This window comes from Scyliorhinus canicula, chromosome 13, assembly GCF_902713615.1.
Source record: "Scyliorhinus canicula chromosome 13, sScyCan1.1, whole genome shotgun sequence".
Taxonomy (NCBI): domain Eukaryota; kingdom Metazoa; phylum Chordata; class Chondrichthyes; order Carcharhiniformes; family Scyliorhinidae; genus Scyliorhinus; species Scyliorhinus canicula.
Genome location: NC_052158.1, coordinates 162,522,631 through 162,535,388, shown reverse-complemented (window position 1 = coordinate 162,535,388; position 12,758 = coordinate 162,522,631). Strand labels below are relative to the sequence as shown.

General features: G+C 49.3%; 1 protein-coding gene across 1 annotated transcript in view; it reads left to right on the top strand.

The window, feature by feature from the left end:
- Positions 1 to 12,758, top strand: part of LOC119975683 (tumor protein p63-regulated gene 1-like protein) — a 146,325-nt gene that overhangs the window by 39,777 nt on the left and 93,790 nt on the right. The gene's annotated exons all lie outside the window — the stretch shown is intronic.

Genomic DNA, 12,758 nt, shown 5'->3' with positions numbered 1-12,758 from the left:
AATGAGGTCTGTCCATAAGAGGGGCATTTAGGAGTCTGGTGACAGCGGGGAAGAAGCTGGTTTTGAATCTGTTCATACGTGTTCTCAGACTTCTGTATCTCCTGCCCGATGGAAGAAGTTGGAAGAGTGAGTAAGCCGGGTGGGAGGGATCCTTGATTATGCTGCCCGCTTTCCCCCGGCAGCGGGAGGTGTAGACGGAGTCAATGGATGGGAGGCAGGTTTGTGTGATGGATTGGGCGGTATTCACGACTCTCTGAAGTTTCTTGCGGTCCTGGGCCGAGCAGTTGCCATACCAGGCTGTGATGCAGCCCGATTGGATGCTTTCTATAGTGCATCTGTAAAAGTTGGGAAGGGTTAATGTGGCATGTTGAATTTCCTTAGTTTCCTGAGGAAGTATAGGCGCTGTTGTGCTTTCTTGGTGACAGCGTCGACGTGGGTGGACCAGGACAGATTTTTGGAGATGTGCACCCCTCGGAATTTGAAACTGTTAACCATCTCCACCTCGGCCCCGTTGATGCTGACAGGGGTGTGTACAGTACTTTGCTTCCGGAAGTCAATGACCAGCTCTTTAGTTTTGCTGGCATTGAGGGAGAGATTGTTGTCGTTACACCACTCCACTAGGTTCTCTATCTCCCTCCTGTATTCGGACTCATTGTTATTCGATATCCGGCCCACTATGGTCGTATCGTCAGCAAATTTGTAGGTGGAGTTGGAACCAAGTTTTGCCACGCAGTCATGTGTGTACAGGGAGTAGAGTAGGGGGCTAAGTACGCAGCCTTGCGGGGCACCGGTATTGAGGACTATCGTGGAGGAGGTGTTGTTGTTTATTCTTACTGATTGTGGTCTGTGGGTCAGAAAATCGAGGACCCAGTTGCAGAGCAAGGAGCCAAGTCCTAGGTTTTGGAGTTTTGATATGAGCTTGGCTGGGATTATGGTGTTGAAGACGGAGCTGTAGTCAATAAATAGGAGTGTGATATAGGAATAATTGTTGTCGAGGTGCTCCAGGGATGAGTGTAGGGCCGGAAGATGGCGTCTGCTGTGGACCGGTTGCGGCAGTATGCAAGGCGTTCCGGGAGTATGGAGGTGATGCGCTTCATGATCAGCCTCTCAAAGCACTTCATCACGACTGAAGTCAGGGCCACCGGACGGTAGTCATTGAGGCACATTGCCTGGTTCTTCTTTGGTACCGGTATGATGGTGGTCTTCTTTAAGCAGGTGGGGACCGCGGAGTGGAGTAGGGACAGGTTCAAGATGTCCACAAACACCTCTGCCAGCTGGTCTGCGCAGGCTCTTGCGGTTGGGGGATGGAACAGTAGGTGCCCTCTATTTTTGAGTAACAGTGGTCAAGAATATTGTCGCCCTGGGTGGTACAGGAGATGTGCTGGTGGAATTTTGGCAGTACACTCTTGAGGTTGGCTTTGTTGAAGTCTCCGGCCACAATGAACAAGGCCTCCGGGTGTTCTGTTTCATAGTTGTTTATGACTGTGTACAGTTCATCCAGCGCCTTCCTCACTTCTGCCTGGGGTGGGATGTAGACGGCTGTGATAATGGCTGAAGTGAACTCACGTGGAAGATAGTATGGGCGGCACTTTACGGTCAAGTATTCCAGGTCTGGGGAGCAGTAGGTCGCCTGGGTCACCACATCCAAGCACCAGGAGGAGTTGATGAGGAGGCAAACCCCTCCACCCTTCGCTTTGCCTGAAGATGCCGTGCGGTCGGCCCGGTGAATAGAGAAGCCTTCAGGTTGTATGGCACAGTCCGGTGAGGCGGGGTGAGCCATGTCTCTGTGAAACAGAGCACACAGCAGTCTCTTACTTCCCTCAGAGGTAAGTCTGGCGTTAAGTTCATCCAGCTTGTTTTCGATCGCTTGGACGTTTGCCAGGAGTATGCTGGGGAGAGGGGACTTGAAACCGCGTTGCTTCAGTCTAACCTGCAGACCGCTGCATTTCCCTCGCTTCCTCAGTTGGCGGCTGCTGCTGGATTGTCCTGGGATCCGATGGGAGATGTCAACCCTTGTGGAAGGTAGGTGGTTGCATCTGGCGGGGTCCAGGGCGCTGGCGGAGACCAGGGCGCTGCTTAGGTTTCCAGGGTCGAATCTGGCGGGGTCCCGGGTGCTGGTTGAGGTAGAGGGGTTGCTAGGGGGGCAGGTTTGCAATCTGGCGGGGTCCCGGGCGGTGGTTGAGGTAGAGGGGTTGTTAGGGGGGCAGGTTTGCAATCTGGTGGGGTCCCGCCATTCTACAGGCACGGGAATACCTTGCAGCGTGTTCGGATCCTCGTGCAGGATCTCAGCCATTTCGGGGGTCCTGGGTCGTGGGCAGGGGCTTCCTGAGGCAGGTTTGGCTGAGTCCCGTGGTCTGTTGCCTCCCTGAGCACTCCTGGGGTCGGGTCTTGAAGTGGGCCCAGTCGGGCCTCCACATGGATGTTTCTTTCTTCCATCTCCAGGTAGGTCGGGTCGCTGGGCGGGGCCTCTCCGGGCCGGGTTGCTGGGCAGGGTCTCTCCGGGTCGGGTCACTGGGCGGGGCCTCTCCGGGTCGGGTCACTGGGCGGGGCCTCTCCGGGTCGGGTCGCTGGGCGGGGCCTCTCCGAGTCGATGGGCGTGGCCTCTCCGGGTCGGGTTGCTGGGCGGGGCCTCTCCGGGTCGGGTTGCTGGGCGGGGCCTCTCCGGGTCGGGTTGCTGGGCGGGGCCTCTCCGGGTCAGGTTGCTGGGCGGGGCCTTTCCGGGTCGGGTTGCTGGGCGGGGCCTCTCCGGGTCGCTGGGCCTCTCCGGGTCGCTGGGCGGGGCCTCTCCGGGTCGCTGGGCGGGGTCTCTCCGGGTCGCTGGGCGGGGCCTCTCCGGGTTGGGTTGCTGGGCGGGGTCTCTCCGGGTCGGGTTGCTGGGCGGGGCCTCTCCGGGTCGGGTCGCTGGGCGGAGCCTCTCCGGGTCGGGTTGCTGGGTGGGGTCTCTCCGTGTCGGGTCGCTGGGCGGGGTCTCTCCGGGTTGGGTTGCTGGGCGGGGTCTCTCCGGGTCGGGTTGCTGGGCGGGGTCTCTCCGGGTCGGGTTGCTGGGCGGGGCCTCTCCGGGTCGGGTCGCTGGGCGGGGCCTCTCTGGGTCGCTGGGCGGTGTCCCTCCGGGTCGGGTCGCTGGGCGGGGCCTCTCTGGGTCGCTGGGCGGTGTCCCTCCGGGTCGGGTTGCTGGAAGGGGCCTCCCCGAGTTTGGGCCGATCATTTTGGGAGTAGTGACCACAATTCCGAAAGTTTTAGGGTACTTTTGAATCGGGATGAGGGTAACCCTCGCGTTAAGTTACTAAACTGGGGAAAGGCAAATTACGGTAACATTAGACAGGAATTGAAGAATTTGGATTGGGTGCGGCGACAGTTGATTAGGATTCAGGAAAGTCACGTTCCTGAGAGAACGAAGGATAAGTTTGGGAAGTTCAGGGAGTCTTGGATTACGAGGGATATTGTGAACCTCGTCAAAATGGAAAAGGAGGCTTTTGTATGTCTAGAAGGTTGGGGACATTCAAAACTCAAAGGAGGAAGGTACATAGGTACATAGAAGATAGGAGCAGGAGGAGGCCATTTGGCCCTTCGAGCCTGCTCCGCCATTCATCACCATCATGGCTGATCATCCAATAGCCTAATCCTGCTTTCTCCCCATAGCCTTTGATCCCATTCTTCGCAAGTGCTGTATCCAGCCGCCTCTTGAATATTTTCAAAGTTTTAGTATCAACTACTTCCTGTGGTAATGAATTCCACAGGCTCACCACTCTTTGGGTGAAGAAATGTCTCCTCATCTCTCTCCAAAATGGTTTATCCTGAATCCTCAGACTGTGACCCCTGGTTCTGGACACACCCATCATTGGTAACATCTTCCCTGCATCTACCCTGTCTAGTCCTGTTAGAATTTTATAAGTCTGGTAAACCTTCGCTGCACTCCCTCGAGAGCAAGAACATCCTTCCTCAGAGAAGGAGACCAAAACTACGCACAACACTCCAGGTGTGGCCTCATCAAGGCCCTGTATAATTGCAGCAACACATCCCTGCTTCTATACTAGAAACCTCTCGCAATGAAGGCCAACATACCATTAGCCTTCTTTACCGCCTGCTGCACCTGCATGCTTACCTTCAGCGAATGGTGCACAAGGACACCCTGGTCCCGCTGCACACTCCCCTCTCCCAATTTACAACCATTCAGATAGTAATCTGCCTTCCTGTTTTTGCTTCCAAAGTGAATAAACTCACTGAAGCGGGAAATTAGGAGGGGGCAGGAAAAGTCCTTGGCAAGTAGGATTAAGGTGAATCCCAAAGTTTTTTATTCATATGTAAATAGCAAGAGGGTGGCCAGGGAAAGGATTGGACCGCTTAAGGACAGTTGGGGGAATTTATGTGTTGAGCCAGAGGAAATGAGCGAGGTACTAAATTAAATGAATACTTTGCATCAGTGTTCACCAAGTAAAGGGACTTTGTGAAAGATGATTCTTGGGTAGGGTGTGTGGACAGTCTGGATCATGTTAACATCAAAAAGGAGGAGGTATTGGGTGTTTAAAAATAGATTAAGGTAGATAAGTCTCCTGGGCAGGATGGGATTTACCCCAGAATACTGAGGGAAACAAGGGGAGGAAATGTCTGGGGCCTTGACTGACATCTTTGCAGCCCCATTGGCTACATTCTTCATCACCTGTTGCACCTGTAAACCAACTTTTTGCAACTCATGCACTAGCACACCCAGGTCTCTCTGCACAGCAGCATGCTTTAATATTTGATCAGTTAAATAATAATCCCTTTTGCTGTTATTCCTACCAAAATGGATAACCTCACATTTGTCAACATTGCATTCCATCTGCCAGACCCTAGCCCATTCACTTAACCTATCCAAATCCATCTGCAGACTTCCGGTATCCTCTGCACTTTTTGCTTTACCACTCATCATAGTGTCATCTGCAAACTTGGACACATTGCCCTTGGTCCCCAACTCCAAATCATCTATGTAAATTGTGAACAATTGTGGGCCCAACACGGATCCCTGAGGGACACCACTAGCTACTGATTGCCAACCAGAGAAACACCCATTAATCCCCACTCTTTGCTTTCTATTAATTAACCAATCCTCTATCCATGCTACTACTTTACCCTTAATGCCATCCATCTTTATCTTATGCAGCAACCTTTTGTGTGGCACCTTGTAAAAAGCTTTCTGGAGATCCAGATATACCACATCCATTGGCTCCCCGTTATCTACTGCACTGGTAATGTCCTCAAAAAATTCCACCAAATTAGTTAGGCACGACCTGCCCTTTATGAACCCATGCTGTGTCTGCCCAATGGGACAATTTCCATCCAGATGCCTCGCTATTTCTTCCTTGATAATAGATTCCATCACCTTCCCTACTACCGAAGTTAAGCTCACTGGCCTATAATTACCCGCTTTCTGCCTACCTCCTTTTTTAAACAGTGGTGTCACGTTTGCTAATTTCTAATCCACCGGGACTACCCCAGAGTCTAGTGAATTTTGGTAAATTATCACTAGTGCATCTGCAATTTCCCTCGCCATCTCTTTTAGCTCTCTGGGATGCATTCCATCAGGGCCAGGAGACTTGTCTACCTTTAGCCCCATTAGCTTGCCCATCACTCCCTCCTTAGTGATAACAATCCTCTCAAGGTCCTCACCTGTCATAGCCTCATTTCTATCAGTCGCTGGCATGTTATTTGTGTCTTCCACTGTGAAGACCGACCCAAAAAACCTGCTCAGTTCCTCAGCCATTTCCTCATCTCCCATTATTAAATCTCCTTTCTCATCCTCTAAAGGACCAATATTTACCTTAGCCACTCTTCTTTGTTTTATATATTTGTAGAAACATTTACTATTTGTTTTTATATTCTGAGCAAGTTTATTCTCATACTCTATCTTACTCTTCTCTTTAGCTTTTTTAGTAGCTTTCTGTTGCCCCCTAAAGATTCCCCAGTCCTCTAATCTCCCAGCAATCTTTGCCACTTTATATGCTTTTTCCTTCAATTTGATACTCTCCCTTATTTCCTTAGATATCCACGGTCGATTTTCCCTCTTTCTTCCGTCCTTCCTTTTTGTTGGTATAAACCTTTGCTGAGCACTGTGAAAAATCGCTTGGAAGGTACTCCACTGTTCCTCAACTGTTTCACCATAAAGCCTTTGCTCCCAGTCTACCTTAGCTAGTTCTTCTCTCATCCCCTTGTAATCTCCTTTGTTTAAACACAAAACACTAGTATTTGATTTTACTTTCTCACCCTCCATCCGTATTTTAAATTCCACCATATTGTGATCACTCCTTCTGAGAGGATCCCTAACTATGAGATCATGAATCAATCCTGTCTCATTACACAGGACAAGATCTAGGACCGCTTGTTCCCTCGTAGGTTCCATTACATACTGTTCTAGGAAACTATTGCGGATACATTCTATAAACTCCTCCTCAAGGTTTCGGGTTACGGGTATAGCGTGGGATTGAGTAGGGTGATCATTGTTCGGCACAACATCGAGGGCCGAAGGGCCTGTTCTGTGCTGTACTGTTCTATGTTCTATGATGATTTGCGCCATCAACATTTACCTTATTCCGAATACTACGAGCATTCAGGTAAAGTACACTTATGTTGGTTTTATACCTCTGTTTTGAATCTTAACACCTCGATCAGTAACCTCTCCTAAGATATATTTACTCTTAACTTTTCTCCTAATTTTCCTTGTCGTTGAACCCATATCTTCATGTAACAACCTGCCACATCGCTTTCCATTTATGCTTTTACTTCCAGTTTTATTCCTTTTGTTATTACTGGGCCTATTCACTGAGCTCCCCTCAGTCACTGTACCTTGTACTGTCGCCCATTTTGATTTTTGACTGTAGCTTCTCTGCCTTACACTTTCCCCCTTAATGCCTTTTGTTTCTGTCCCTGTTTTACTACCTTCCGACTAGTAGGCATCCATTTGTGCCGGCAAGGCACTTCCGGAGGGCAATCCTCAAGTGGGTCTGGTGCCGGTGTTGCCCCTCGCTTCTCCCGGTCGGATTTCGCTGCCGTTGTTTTCTCGTGCGCGCTGCCGCTTCATCCGGCCCTCCCGTCCCCTGCCTGTGTTCTCCTTTTCTCTGTTCCTGTGGATGTCAGGTTGGTTAATGCTTCCCTGCCTCCCCCCCCCCCCCCTCCCGCCACCCCCTGCCTCCCTGGTTCTCCTCAATTGTCCCCTGTCTCTTCCCCCCCCCCCCCCCCCCCACCCCATCGTTCGCCTTTCCTTCCTCTTAGAATGAGTTGTCTCCCCCCTCCCTCTCCCGTTCTATCTCCCCCTCTCATTCTTCGGCTGCTTTCCCCTGGCTACTTGGCTGTTCTTCTGCTTGTTTGTTGGCCACAAACAGGTCCCGGAACAATAGGGTGAATGGCTCCCACGTTCTGTGGAAGCCGTCGTCTGATCCTCGGATGCCGAATTTAATTTTCTCTATTTGGAGGGATTCCGAGAGGTCGGACAGCCAATCTGCAGCTCTGGGGGCGATCAGGGAGGCAAAGGCAAGGGCGTCCGCCCTCTTCCCCAGGAATAGATCTGGCTGGTCTGAAACCCCGAAGACCGCCACAATCGGGCATGGCTCCACCCTCACCCCCACCACTTTGGACATTGCCTCGAAGAAGGCTGTCCAGTACTCCACAAGTCTGGGGCAAGACCCGAACATGTGGGCGTGGTTGGCTGGGCCTACTTGGCACCGTTCACATCTGTCCTCCACCTCCGGGAAGAACCTACTCATACGGGTTCTTGTTAAGTGGGCTCTATGTACCACTTTTAGTTGCGTCAGGCTCAGCCTTGCGCAGGTGGAGGTGGAGTTGACCCTATGCAGTGCTTCGCTCCAGAGTCCCCACCCTATCTCAATCCCCAGGTCCTCCTCCCATTTCCTTCTTCTTGTGTCCAGTACGGTGTCGGCCCCTTCTACCAGTCGGTCATACATGTCGCTACATTTTCCTCTCTCTAATATGCTTGCGTCCAGTAGGTCCAGAAGGATGTGGAGGCTTCGGAGAGGATGCAGAGGAGGTTTAACAGGATGTGGCCTGCTCTGGAGGGTGTTAGCTACGTGGATAGACTCGGACTGTTTTCATTAGAAAGACGGAGGTTGAGGGGTGACCTGATAGAGGTCTACAAGATTATGAGGGGCAAGGATACAGTGAATGGGCAGGCACTCTTTCCCAGGGTGGAGAGGTCAGTCACCAGGGGGCATAGGTTTAAGGTCCATGGGCAAAGTTTAGAGGAGACGTGTGAGGCAGGTTTTTTACACAGAGGGTGGTGAGTGTCTGGAACGCGTTGCCAGAGGAGGTTGTGGAAATAAATACATTAATGGTGTTCAAAAGGCATCTTGACAAATACATGGATAGGATGGGGATAGAGGGATACGGCACAAGGAAGGGCTGAGGGTTCAGGTAAAGGTTGGTATCATGACCAGTACAGGCTTGGTGGGCCTGTGCTGTATTGTTCTTTGTCTCCCCAGGAGGGAGAAGAATTGAACTTTTACTGAATGTAAATTTCCCACAATGCGCGAGAAGACTCGCAGTTATACAATCCGTTTCACATCTATCCCTTTAAAGGGTAATCATTGTTGTCATGTCAGACAGGCAGCAGCAATATATTCAGAATGAACTATCACATGCACAGAACTAATGGCCACAACATCTTGTCACTGAGTTAGTTCAGAAAGAAATCTTTGTCAGCTCACCCTGCCCAATTCAAATTCTGCTCTGACATCCAACTGAGAGGCAGAGTCACCCTCTGACAGTGCAGCACTCCCTCAGTACTGACCCTCTCACAGTGCGGCACTCCCTCAGTACTGACCCTCTGACAGAGCAGCACTCCCTCAGTACTGACCCTCTGACAGTGCAGCACTCCCTCAGTACTGACCCTCTGACAGTGCGGCACTCCCTCAGTACTGACTCTCTGACAGTGCGGCACTCCCTCAGTACTGACTCTCTGACAGTGCAGCACTCCCTCAGTACTGACTCTCTGACAGTGCGGCACTCCCTCAGTACTGACCCTCTGACAGAGCAGCGCTCCCTCAGTACTGACTCTCTGACAGTGCCGCACCTCCTCAGTTTGCTTTTGTGACTGTGCAAGATCACAGTGTAGCTTAAAGGGAGTGTGGGAGTGATCGTAGAACTCAAAGACAATGTTGTCGAGAATACTGAGATACAGGCTACTGGACTAGAAGGGCTTGAGGTTCATAAGGAGGAGGTGTTAGCGATCCTGGAAAGTGTGAAAATAGATAAGTCCCCTGGGCCGGATGGGATTTATCCTAGGATTCTCTGGGAAGCTAGGGACGAGATTGCTGAGCCTTTGGCTTTGATCTTTAAGTCATCTTTGTCTACAGGAATAGTGCCAGAAGACTGGAGGATAGTAAATGTTGTCCCCTTGTTCAAGAAGGGGAGTAGAGACAACCCCGGTAACTATAGACCAGTCAGCCTTACTTCTGTTGTGGGCAAAGTCTTGGAAAGGTTTATAAGAGATAGGATGTATAATCATCTGGAAATGAATAATTGGATTAGAGATAGTCAACACGGTTTTGTGAAGGGTAGGTCGTGCCTCACAAACCTTATTGAGTTCTTTGAGAAGGTGACCAAACAGGTGGATGAGGGTAAAGCAGTTGATGTGGTGTATATGGATTTCAGTAAAGCGTTTGCTAAGGTTCCCCACGGTAGGCTATTGCAGAAAATACGGAGGCATGGGATTCAGGGTGATTTAGCAGTTTGGATCAGAAATTGGCTAGCTGGAGGAAGACAGAGGGTGGTGGTTGATGGGAAATGTTCAGACTGGTGTCCAGTTACTAGTGGTGTACCACACGGATCTGTTTTGGGACCGCTGCTGTTTGTCATTTTTATAAATGACCTGGAGGAGGGCGTAGATTGATGGGTTAGTAAATTTGCAGATGACACTAAAGTCGGTGGAGTTGTGGACAGTGCGGAAGGATGTTACAAGTTACAGAGGGACATTGATAAGCTGCAGAGCTGGGCTGAGAGGTTGAAAATGGAGTTTAATGCAGAAAAGTGAGAGGTGATTCATTTTGGAAGGAATAACAGGAAAACAGAATACTGGGCTAATGGTAAGATTCTTGGTAGTGTGGATGAGCAGAGAGATCTCGGTGTCCATGTACTTAGATCCCTGAAAGTTGCCACCCAGGTTGAGAGGGTTATTAAGAAGGCGTACGGTGTGTTAGCTTTTATTGGTAGAGGGATTCAGTTTGGGAGCCATGAGGTCATGTTGCAGTTGTACAAAACTCTGGAGCAACTCTGGTATTGTGTGCAGTTCTAGTCGCCGCATTATAGGAAGGATGTGGAAGCATTGGAAAGGGTACAGAGGAGATTTACCAGGATGTTGCCTGGTATGGAGGGAAGATCTTATGAGGGAAGGCTGAGGGACTTGAGGCTGTTTTTGTTAGAGAGAAGAAGGTTAAGAGGTGACTTAATTGAGGCATACAAGATGATCAGAGGGTTAGATAGGGTGGACAGTGAGAGCCTTTTTCCTCGGATGGTGATGTCCAGCACGAGGGGACACAGCTTTAAATTGAGGGGAGATAGATATAGGACAGATGTCAGAGGTACGTTCTTTACTCAGAGAGTAGTAAGGGCGTGGAATGCCTTGCCTGCAACAGTAGTGGACTCGCTAACATTAAACACATTCAAATGGTCATTGGATAGACATATGGACGATAAGGGAATAGTGTAGATGGGCTTTAGAGGGGTTTCACAGGTCGGCGCAACATCGAGGGCCGAAGGGCCTGTACTGCGCTGTAATGTTCTCTGTTCATCATTTGAGTATGTGGAGTGACAGCATTTGAACCTGAAAGAGCTGCACACATCAGCACTGCATTGAGATATTTAATTATATCACAGAATAGGCTGTAAGGATATTGCAAAGCAGGATATTGGCTATGCGGAGAGGTTGAATAAACTAGGATTGTTTTCACTGGAAAGACGGAGGCTGAGGGGAGACCTGATAGAGGCCTACACAATTGTAACAGGCATAGACAGGGTGGATAGTCAGAGGCTTTTTCAAAGGGTGGAAGTGTCAATTACAGGGGTCACAGGTTCAAGGTGAGAGGAGGAAAGTTTAAGGGAGATGTCCGGGGTAAGGTTTTCACACAGAGAGTGGTGGATGCCTGGAACGCACTGCCGGAGGATGTGGTGGAAGCTGCACATTAGCAACATTTAAGAAGCATCTGGATGGGTCCATGAATAGGGAGGAAATAGAGGGACACGGACCGAGTTGGGGTGTCGTAGTCAATATTTTCCCCGCTTCTGGACTGTGATAGAAAGATTCAAACATGATTGTTAGGTAAGCAAAACTAAGCTTTATTTACGGACTACAACTGCTAGCGGTATGGCTGAGACTTGATGTCGGAAGGCAGTCAAGTACAAACTGCTGGGTCCGTCCCAAGTCTGCAATATCACAAAAGAATAAGACGATTTTTATACATTATAGGATCAAGATAACATGAATACAGCTTGGTCAGGAATTTGATCAAAAGTAAAACATAAGCAATAATCATTACAATGGCGTCACCTTGCTGACCTTTAGAGGACTCGGGGTCTCATATCATTATCTTGTCTTTTGGTGCATGTTTTAAGAAGGGGAGCAAACTTGTTTATGTACCGACAGAGACAAGTTTTTAGCTTATCGTATGCATTTAGACTGCTCTGGTCTTATCACGAACGTGCCTTATCCGCGTTTAGAGTCAGCCAGTTCTCGGGTCAAGTTGACCTTGGCTGCTTCTATTTGTGCCTTAGGATATGCAAAGTCAGTTTAAATTTTATTGTACCAAGAAACTTGACTAGTTTTCCCATCATGCCATTATTTGCTTCACACAATACCACAGGGGCAGAAGGTTTTGTTTTTAGTTCGAGCATCATGATCGGCACGGGCTTGGAGGGCCGAATGGCCTGTTCCTGTGCTGTACTTTTCTTTGTTCTTTGTTCTCGAACTGTAATATTATCTGTAATGACATCTCACAATAGGACTGTAATTAAATCTCACAATGGGATTGTAATGGTATCTTTAATATCTTTCAATAGGACAGTAATGTTATCTGCAATAGGGCAGTAATGATATCTGCAATAGGACAGTAATGATATCTGTAACATCTGATAATAGGGTTGGAATGATACCTGTTCTCTGTATGGACACAGCTTTTTCAGTTTTCAATGTTTCTATCAGTTTCAAAATAAAACCTGCAAAATCTGCTGAGTCTCAGTGAGGGTGGTTTCATGTTTCTGGGGACACACTGAATCCCCGCAGAGTAAAATGGGTTCCGAACTTTCAGCTCAAAATAAGCACCTTGACATCAAGCCAAAGGAACAGGAAGATCCCAGGTAATACTGACTGTGCCATTGGTACTGCAGGAGACAATTGAATCCTAAATATTATCTTTTCAATTCAGGAAATTTGAATGAATGTATTTATTTCTTTTAAAAAAATAAATTTAGAGTCCCCAATTCATTTTTTCCAATTAAGGGGCAATTTAGCGTGGCCAATCCACCTACGCTGCACATCTTTGGGTTGTGGGGGCGAAACCCACGCAAACACGGGGAGAATGTGCAAACTCCACACGGACAGTGACCCAGAGCTGGGATCAAACCTGGAACCCCAACGCCATGAGGCAGCAGTGCTAACCCACTGCGCCACCGTGCTGCCACAAAGTATTTATTTCTGAGGGATGCATGTTGTTCTTTGAGTAGCCAGCTAGGGGCAGTCTTGGATAAGATCTTTGGGGACTTGCAGTTTATGTGTTTAA